Source organism: Etheostoma cragini, chromosome 2, assembly GCF_013103735.1.
Source record: "Etheostoma cragini isolate CJK2018 chromosome 2, CSU_Ecrag_1.0, whole genome shotgun sequence".
NCBI lineage: Eukaryota > Metazoa > Chordata > Actinopteri > Perciformes > Percidae > Etheostoma > Etheostoma cragini.
This window is the reverse complement of record NC_048408.1, coordinates 25,317,957-25,328,119: the sequence shown is the minus strand read 5'-3', so window position 1 is coordinate 25,328,119 and position 10,163 is coordinate 25,317,957. Positions and strand designations below refer to the sequence as shown.

At 39.5% G+C, this 10,163-nt stretch overlaps 1 long non-coding RNA gene across 1 annotated transcript in view; it reads right to left on the bottom strand.

The window, feature by feature from the left end:
- Positions 1-3,756: 3,756 nt before the first annotated feature.
- LOC117959633 overlaps positions 3,757-10,163 on the bottom strand; it is a 22,981-nt gene continuing 16,574 nt past the window's right edge. Inside the window, exon 3 of the long non-coding RNA XR_004659984.1 lies at positions 3,757-3,823. This is a non-coding gene — a long non-coding RNA (uncharacterized LOC117959633). The remainder of the gene's footprint in view (positions 3,824-10,163) is intronic.

The following is a 10,163-nucleotide window of genomic DNA, read 5'->3' as shown; positions in this document are numbered from 1 at the left end:
CCAATCTGTTTTGAGAAAACATCACAGATATCAGTGGCTGTTTCCACCAACAGCTGTATTAAATTCTCTGTAGCAGATCAAACAACAGCAAATATCCCATCCCTAGATAGAAAAATATTGAAAAGCTTCAATCATCTCCACATGGTAGATCACAGTTTCAGTGTCGCAGAAACATTCACTAATACAAAGTGAGAACTGTTTCTGCTCAGGAACGGATCTGTTGTGTACTGTAGTTTTTACACTGTAGATATGGTTAAAAAATTTTTTTGCAGCATAGCTTTAATATTAATTATTAATTGATCAAGCACGGATAGCAGGACGTCATCCTGGGCATATGTAATTCTCATCAACATCAGAATACTGCAATTAAAAAAATAAGAAGAAGAAGGGTGCAGAAGTTAAACGTTTCAATAAATAAACTTTAAAATGCCCCCCAGCTACATCTTACAATATATATATTTTAATGCTAAGTGAAAGGAGTAGCTGTTTGTTAAAATAGTTGCATAGGCTAACCCTCAAAAGGAAGCAAATCTCGCTATCGTTTACTGACCGAGTGCGGATGCTCTCAAAGCCTGAAGATGTTGAGAAGGCTGTCAGGTGGTGACTGAAGATCTGCGCCAAATTAAACAATAATAAAAAATAAAAAAATAGAAACAGTAGCAAAGTTGCTCCTGGATCGCTTCGAGCCGGTAGATGCGCTTTATAATCCGTTTTGAGTCTCAAAGCTACGGAGGGATTTTAGGGTCTTGATCGGCGTTTCTGTTCCACATGTCTGCGCTCCAGGAGCTCCGAGCCTGACCGCCGATGCTGGACTGGATGTAAGGGAGAGGAATGGAGTCGGGGAGGGAGCAGCTGCTGCGCGCACACACACGCACAAACACACACACACACACACACACACACACACACACACACAGGCACGCACTCAACCGCCCCGTACCTGTGGCAGTCATTTAACCCAGTAATAAATCAAGAAGTGTATCTTAACTCTGCAGGCATTTTGTTTTGGTTCGTCCCGAAAAATTGACTCCTATCCTGAAGCTCCAAAAAAAATCAGGATATCTTGATTTTCTCCGGTCTCATTGAGCCAAATGGCTTATTGACTTATTGCCTCATTTATGAGATTTTCTAGCTGGTAACAGCAAAAATGATAAAACGTGTGAACAAATATATTGCAGAAAGGACAAATAAAATTGTTTTAGAAATGCTTATGTATTGACAATGATGGAAAGAAAGTACTTAATTAATAATTTAATTGACTTACTGTATGTTTAATTCTAACTTCTTTTTCTTCTGCTTTTTGCCTCTACTCCATTTCAGCATGGCCGGATGAACCTGCTGAACCTGCCGAGGGGCAAAAAATCTGTTGTTCCCCCTTTGACCCAGGGGAGAGCCGTAACAGTTAAAACACTTTTTAATTAAAAGTAATTTAAAAAATGGGCGTATTGCTTTAAAAGCTAATATTTTGTCACTAGCAACCTACACCTGTCATCTGTCAAATACAGCTGCATTTTCAGCTTTGAACAAAACCGTTCAGGAGTTATTACAGCTAAAGTGGGACGTGCATAATGTTCCATCTGTCCCTCCTGGACGGGACGAATGAACCAGCATGGGGGGATGAATGAAACATACAGTTTAAGCCATATAAACTTCCCACAACTTTAATATTTTACTATATTACCACTACTACTCTAAAAGAAGTCATTTTTGATAGATTGTTGCAGGGCTGCACGTCATTGCCGTCATCGTGAAGCGTGTATCAAGCGGTTAATTAAATACAGTGGATGATTCTGCCATTTGTATAGCTAGAACAGTACATTTTTTCATTTATATCATGTTTATTTTGTGGAACAGGTTGTGGAAGGGTTTTGCATCCCAGCTCTGATGCAGCCGAGGGCGTAATTTCCACTTGCAACAGGGAGGACACGTACCCCCAACTTTTCAAAATTATGTTTGTGCCCCTCCCTTCCAAATTAGATAGTTATCATTTCATTTACGTATCTGTAACTGGCCCCTATTTTAAGCAATAAAGAAAGTAAGACATGTATCTAATACATAGTTAAGTAGACTAATATTGTTTCTTGCATAATTTGATCAACTTAAATATTTCCTGGTTTTGCATCTCCATAGGCACTATAAATGTATGTCAAAATGTGTTACGCTAAGGAACAGAGACTCAAAAGCATGGCTCACAAAAATAGACCTGTGCATCACATCAGTGTCCACTCTCTCTGTAAAAGTAGAGAAGAGCAACGCGGCCTCCGTGGTCTGTGCAGCTTCGGGTTTATACAGGACGCTCCGGAGATAAAGTGGGACAATGCAGCAATATTCCCAGATGATAATAATGGCAGAACGGTCAGAGACCAATACACTCATGATTTCATTTTCTTGTTGCTTGTCCTTCTCTAATAAAATGATAGTTTATATTACTCCCTTATATTTAGGCCTACTGTTTTTACTTTAGCTTACTTTGGTTTCCTAAACTTCTCAATATGTCTCACATCACTGGACCAATAACGGGCCTATTTACATACATAGTGTAGTTATACACACTATTACATTCATCACACCGGGAACACCACAATGCTTCTTAATCTTTTTATTTTGGTGCTGTCAATTCTCAGAAGAATAAAAAAAACATGAATATTGTTTTACGTATACTGTATTCTCACAGTGACGTATTGAAGTCACTACTTTGTCTAGTTTTTGTCCCTCTGATTGTTCTGTTTGAACATTTCTTGCACAAAGATATTTGGAATTAGAGAATACTTATAGGGATTTGTGCATGTGGTTGTAAAACATGTTCACGCGTTGTGAATTGTGAAATTAAGCCTAGAGTCATTAGGGTCCATTTCCAGGCAAAGTAGGCTAAATAATAATGCAATGTATTTCTATTGTGCTTTACATGGTAGGCTACTCAAAGACACTTTTATCATACAAAAACAGAAAAATGAATCTAGCATATTTAAAGCAATTAAAACACAGTGTAGCCTACATTTTTGTAAAAAAAAAAAAGAAACTGGAATGACTAGTCGGCAGGAAGTAGATATTTTTACATCCTTACACATTCAGTCGGTCGGCTATAGTCTGTTGGACTTTTTCTTTCCGTTTGAGCCGCATTTCCCTTTCTGCATATTATATGCTTCACCTCCTCGTCACTTTCCATTAGAAACTGTTGCTCATTGGGTGAAACACATGCCGCATGCGTCTTCTCCATCGATACAGTGGTCTATTTAAGAAAGCCGTGAACGTGCACTTACCCCAGCTATCTACACCTGAGTTGACATAGCTTCACCTGTTCATCTTGGCTCTGTAAACGTGCAACCGATTAAGCCGCGATGATCTCACTAAGTCAAGCTTTGCTTTTTCACTTATCCTGGATATCTCTATTCTACTTTTGTGCAACAGGCCCCAGGACAGGCTGACAAAAAACTCAGAAAAATTGAAAACAAAACAAATACTCACGGCCAGCCGGACACCAAACCATAACAGAAATGCAGAAAATAGGATTCAAATGGGGGGGGGGGAAATCTGGTGGAGGATCTTCCACTTTAACTTTAAACACTATGAGAGCGCCACTACAGTTGTAGTGTGATAATGTACTGACAATATTAAGGAAACGTGTTAACTTCTCCATTTCAAAACACAATGCAGGAGTGTTTCTAGTGACCAACTTCAAAGTTAAACAAAGGTAAACTCTAAAATGCGTAGGCCACTGGAGGTTGTCCCTAAATTGGAAACACATGCTTTAAATTGCGAGATCTAAATCATTTTGACATCACATTGTCGCGCCACAGCTCAGGAACAGCAACTGTAAAGAGGCCTTAAGGGCTTCAAATAGAAGTCAATAGGAGAAAGGGTGAATATTCATAGGACAGAAGTGTGATGTGAACATATCTCAACAGTTTTCTCAGAATTCAAAAACTATGCGCACGTACTTTGTTGAGATGAACTGTGCATTTTTATATCAATTGGAGATAGGGCTATGTACAAAAAACTGCATAACGTATGAAGATGTGATGATAACCATGGGAGGCAAAACCTTCTTCATATGTTCCTATAAACACACCAACATTCATCACCATTGTTTGGTTCTTTTTTTAACCTGTTACTGACCAGATTCAATTTCAGACTGCGTGAAACCAGTTTCATACTTGATAAGATAAGCTAGATAAGATAACAAGTATTTAAGTCATTCAGACGTGATGGAATAACTGGAAAAGGCCAAAGAGTTTTGACCATACCACAGATTATTGTTAATATTGATAACCAGTAAGCTGAGAGATCTCTCTGCTGGACCTTTTGGACAAAGGCTTGGATCAAATACAGAAAAAGACTTGTCCACCAATTAATTTGGAAGGTTACATTCAAATGGCATGGACCTGAATCTCAGTAAGCTCAGTATCAGTGAATTAATAATTCCCTCTCATATAGCGCTTTGATCAAATCGTCTGAGTTCCAATTTACACGTATCCTGCAGTCTTTTTCCCCACAGTGGACTCATTTATTTCGTCTCAGGTCATGACAGGTTGTGTCTCTTGTACATTTATAGAAAATGAGTCATAGCTTGTGGCAAAACCAGTTCTCACATTTTTAATGTGGGTTTAGCACATTTTCTTTGGCATGTTTGGGAAACAAAGATGGTAACTTAATTTTCAACTGGGTTTTATAGTATAGAGAAAGTCCAGTAGCATTATGAAATATTAGAAGAGCGTATTCATGTCCACCTTTCAGAGTGATGAAAAATGGAATCATGTAATATACACTGAACAAACCCATTTTCCATGAGCTGAACTCAAAGATCTAAGACTGTTTCTATGCACACAAAAGGCTTATTCCTCTCACATATTGTTCACAAATCCGTCTAATTCTGTGTTAGTGAGCACTTCTCCTTTGCCGAGATATTTCATCCACCTTACAGATGTTGCATAGCAAGATACTGATTAGACAGCATGATCATTGCACAGGTGGGCATTAGGCTGGCCACAATAAAAGGCCACTCTAAAATGTGCAGTTTTACTGGATTGAGTTCAGCTCAGAAAAAACAGGGGCAAAAACAAAAGTGTTGAATTTATAGTTTTGTTCAGTATAATGAAGAAATTAACCAGTCAGTATTTGAAGGTCCAATGGCATAAAAATCTTTAGTTTGTGAGTTTTTCTTTCTTTTTAACATTTTATGGTCTTTCAGTGGCTAGAAATATGTGTAAACCGAGCCATGGGTATCATGCTCTGCCTTGAGAAAATGAAAGCTCAGATGGGCCAATCGGAAATCTTGCTCCTTATGAGGTCATAAGGGGCAAGGTTACCTCTCCTTTCTCTGCTTTGCCCGTCCAGAGAATTTGGCCCACCTGTGAGAGAGAGAGAGACATAACGGCTTTTAAACGAGCAAAGTGGCAGTTGGTCAAGGCCACACCCCCAGCCTCCACCTTGCCCCCCCCTCTCTACTTAAAAACTACATATTCAGAAATGGCACATACTGAGGAAAGCTCGTTGCGGGACTGGCTCTAATGGCTGTGGTCTGTAATGCACCAAGGCTGAATTTTGGGGGAAATACTTCAGATGTGGTATTAGGCGGCCACTACGGCCTATATAAAAGCAAAAACACCATGTCATGTTACCTTTAAATAGTTTACTTCCAGTCAAGCATAAGAGAAAAATTTGCAATACTGACTGCTGCTGCCAAAGTTGTCTGGGAAGTTATGAATCAGCTCAAAATAGATTTTGCAATTAAACTCTTTGTTTCAGAGGGTTTTTTTTGTTTCCACATTTACTCACAAGAGGATGTGGGGAGGAAACCCCTAAGATTTCCAGATGGTGTCTGATATAAAGACCAAAAACAGTTTTGATGACGTTTAAGGTTAGAATAGTGATTTGGGTTGGGTTTAAAGTGTTGCACGCTTCATCTGTGTAGGTTCATAAATGTTGTAGGTATTTGCCATTTAAATGAGCTGCAGTATTTTTTTTTCATTGCTAGAGCAGGAAGCAGAGATGGTTATTTTTATGGAAAGGATGAAAACAGTTCTGTGGCCTTGATTTGCTGACTAATGAGGACTAAGGAGAACTGTGAGAGAGAAGAGTGTGCCAGGTTTGATACTTCAAACAGTGGAAGCGCTGCAGAGCAAATGCCATTTGGACTCTTCAAAGCTCCTCCAGTGATGAATGTTAGCAGCACCTTTTTTAAAAAATGCCTTTGTGTTTCAGCCTTAAAGGGCAGCAAAACAAAAGGGCGGCAGCACACCTGCGAGTTCAGTCAGTTTGTCATGACACACACCTTCACACATCAGCATCATTCGGAATCAAATCGCAGCATGGTACCATGGACATGTTTTTGTTACTCATCATTCAAATCATTTATTACAAAGCAACAACAAGCTAAAACAAAATGAATCAATGTGCCTTCTAAGAGTTGAATAGTTTCATGGAACGTCCTTCTTTTGAAGTTTTAGATTTCAAACGTAGAGGGCATTTTCCTTTATAAGGGAAGCTGCTGCGAGAATCATCCCCAACAATGTTCAGAACCTTTTGATGAAGCCAAACTTTGTAAACTGAAGAAAGAGACAGGAGGAACTTCAGATTTCAGATGCAGTAATTTTAGTTTAAAGGGACTCATTTAAAATGGATGCATACAGCAGTCCTTTGGTAGATACCAACCGTTTAGGTGATTTTTTTACGCTGGATTTCACCCGTTAACAAAACCACAGCAATGCTACACGAATGTATCGTACATGAATTTTTCGCCACACATTTCACATTGTTCACAAGTTCCTATTTTTTACAACGTTGTGATACAGCATGACAACTGTGGGGTCACATCAGGCAACTTCTATTCCATCTTGTCCCATTACTGAAAATGAAACAGCTGTAGCGTAGTGGCCTGTTGACGTTGTTTCATTCCCTGTGGAGAGCAACTGCAGTGAGCAGAAGGTTGCTGTTGCCACCGTGGTCAATGAAATGATGCGAGACCACACAAATTTGCCCATGGCTGTACGAAATGAGGCAAAACAAAAGTTGAATTTTTTTTTAATAATTTACACTTGTGCTTTATGAATCCAGCATCACTTCATACAGGCACAGAGATAAGAGGAAAAAGGAGAGAGAGTTGCTGGTGAGCTCTTAGAGTAAGAGGCAGATCTGACACACCGACGTACACATGTGCTAATGCGAAAACTCAAGCTGTACACTATTGTTCAACTTCCTTATCTTACTCTTGGAAATCTCTCCTCTCTACTTGTAGGAAAACTTGTCAGAAGAAAACAAACGCAGCCCAAGCAGCCAACCACAGCTCTTGCTGTCCCAACAGTAGCACACACGTTCTCATGAACGCATTCGTAATTAAATTCATTAAATTCGTCATTTAAAATTCTCTATTTAAGCCCCCTCCTGAAAACCTGCCCTGGAATAAAAAATATCCCACTTATTACAATATGTATATTCTAATGTAGCTCTGCGTAAATTCTTTCTGGAAGACCTAACACTTAATCACTGCTCTCTTCCTGAATCAAAGCGGCTGTTCCAAGGGCCAATCACAGCGTCACAACATTGCTTTAATCTGTAATTTCATGCAAAGCGTGCAACCCTCCATCTCCCCTTCCACCTCCAGTTATCTTCACCCAGAGGCATCCTGGGTCTTCCTCCTGCTGGACGCTCCTTTGACTCCTTCGGTCTGGTCTTCGGGCTCCACCACCAGTGTCTATACTCCATCGCGGGGATTGTCTTGGCTTCCTTACCTCTTTTACAAATGATCCTATAATGATGGAGTCTAAATCTCCAAAGACTGTACATGTCATTATGCTTATGCACATTAAACCTTTGCATAGCAGCAAACAAGTCTTTTCTGATTGAAATTTGAATAAAGCAGATGTGACTACAAAGCAAAATCGATACGATTCCTTACCAGTAAATGCAGTTAAATACCCACTCAGTTTGAAAGTCAAAATCCTGCTGACAGAACTCCTCATGAATGAGAAAGTTCAATCCATTACTGAGACACTGGAACTGTGTTCATTCTCTGCGCAGCTGAAACAAGATTGCTTCAGTCAATAACCTTCACCAGAGCAGCAAGTGTGCCGTGGGTTTGCACGAAGAAATGACTATAATGGGTTTCCAGAGCTGCCCATTCACTAATGTGGCCCATAAACCAAGACGACTAAGACGTCATCTTCAGCCTAAATAAGGCAAAAGAAGAACGCTTGCGGCACAACTTCTTTTCGAAGAGGACATTCTTTTCCTCCAGGGCCACTTCAAAGACGGCTTACTGTGCGAACATGCGTGCGTAAGCACAGTATGCTGCATGCGTGCGTGGGTGCGTGCGTGCGTGCGTGCGTGCGTATGTGCGTGCGTGGTCAGACCGGCCAGTGTGACAGTCTATTTTAGATAAGAGTTGGTTTATCATCATCACTTTGTCTGGTTTGCAGAAAGTGAAATGGTGGCAGAACTTGTGTAAAGTGGGTCTTTGTGCATCCACTGTTGTGTCAAAGGTTGCAAATACAGAAGTATGCTGAATCACATCATGCAGAAGAATCAAACATGCAGATGTTTAACATGTCAGAACAAAATACAAAATTGAATGTTTTGAAGAAATCATTCAGTGAGGAAGTGAGTAAACAACCTGTTGGTTGGTTGAGTCAATCCTTCATTCCAGTGACGCTTTAAACTGATCTAAACCTCCGCCGCAAAGCACAAACTAAAACAGCACGTTATGGCGTGTAGACAAACAAATGTTGATTGATTTTCATTAGCAGATGGTAAACAGGCTTGCAGAAAGCTTCCTTACGCACACGTACACGTACAGTCATTGACATGATGTCTCTGTTATGTGTTGAAATATATTTGAATACCTATCACTCCCACAGTTGGATGCAACACACACAGTCAACCCTCCATTGTGCACCATTACTCTGAGAATACACCATGCACATGCAAGGAGGCAAACGGTGCTTGAGCACCTAACCCCTTTTATTTTCAAGGTTAAAGTGCCTTTTTTCTCTCTGTTCGCTCCTGGGAGTCCTGTTCATTTGTAGTTGTGTTATTGTGAGCATCTACTTTGTAGAGTCAAAATAAAGTGTGTTTGTTCTGCACATTTGCCTGAAAGAGTCTTGCATTTGGGTCCTCCTGCTGATGCCACGACAGCTCCATTTAAGACAAATATTTCACGTTAAAGTTTGTTACGATTGCTATGACAATTTTTTCAATACTTAACAATTTTCCTAAACTCGTAATGCACCAACACACCTACAACACACAACTGACAAAATGGTTAACTTTTATGCTCAAAATCACACATTGTAAACTAAACTCCAACACTAATTTTAAAAATACAATAATAAATTAAAACAATCACTATGACTACCAACACACTGCACACATGTCTCAAATCACATGATTCTTCCACATGTTCTCTCCCAACAGAAACATTGTCAGTCATAGCCCAATGTCATAAAAACACGAGGTGGAATTACAGAAACTACATTATTTGATGTGTCTTGTCTGACCTCATACAATTGATAATAGTAAATTGTGTCGACCATAGATTGTTATGGTTTGGTACTTTGGTATATATTTCATCCTTATGATTGTGTTAATTTTTTGGTCTTGTATGTGTTTTAGTCCTTGGTTGCTTCCTTGTCTTGTCTAGTTGTGGTTTCTGTCTTGTGGTCTCTTGTGAGTGTCTGTATGTTCGGTTTCCTGTTTTATTTTGATATTCTGGTTTTCTGTGCTATCTTTAGTTTTACTTCCTGTGTTTTCCCTCTTGTTCTTGATTACCTGATGTCTTCCACCTGTTTCCCAGCCCTGTCACCTGCCTCTTGTTATCTTGTTACCCTCTGTAATTAGTCTTGGTGTTCTACTTGTCCATTGTCCGGTCATTGTGGTGTTTCCTGTTTGCATGTGTGTGAGTCTTCCCGTGTAGTCTCAGTTTTCCTGGATCCTGTGATTCCTGTTTTGATCTCTATTGACTTCAATAGAGATTTAAATTCTATGAGAAAATGTCTAAAATTAGGACATGAGTTAGAAGATTTCTGCTTGTGAATATTGAATTTTTCCTACAGAACAACAACATTAATTAGATACTGAAGAGCACCATTATCTGAATTACAGTGGGTACGGAAAGTATTCAGACCCCTTTAAATTTTTCACTCTTTGTTTCATTGCAGCCATTTTCCAAA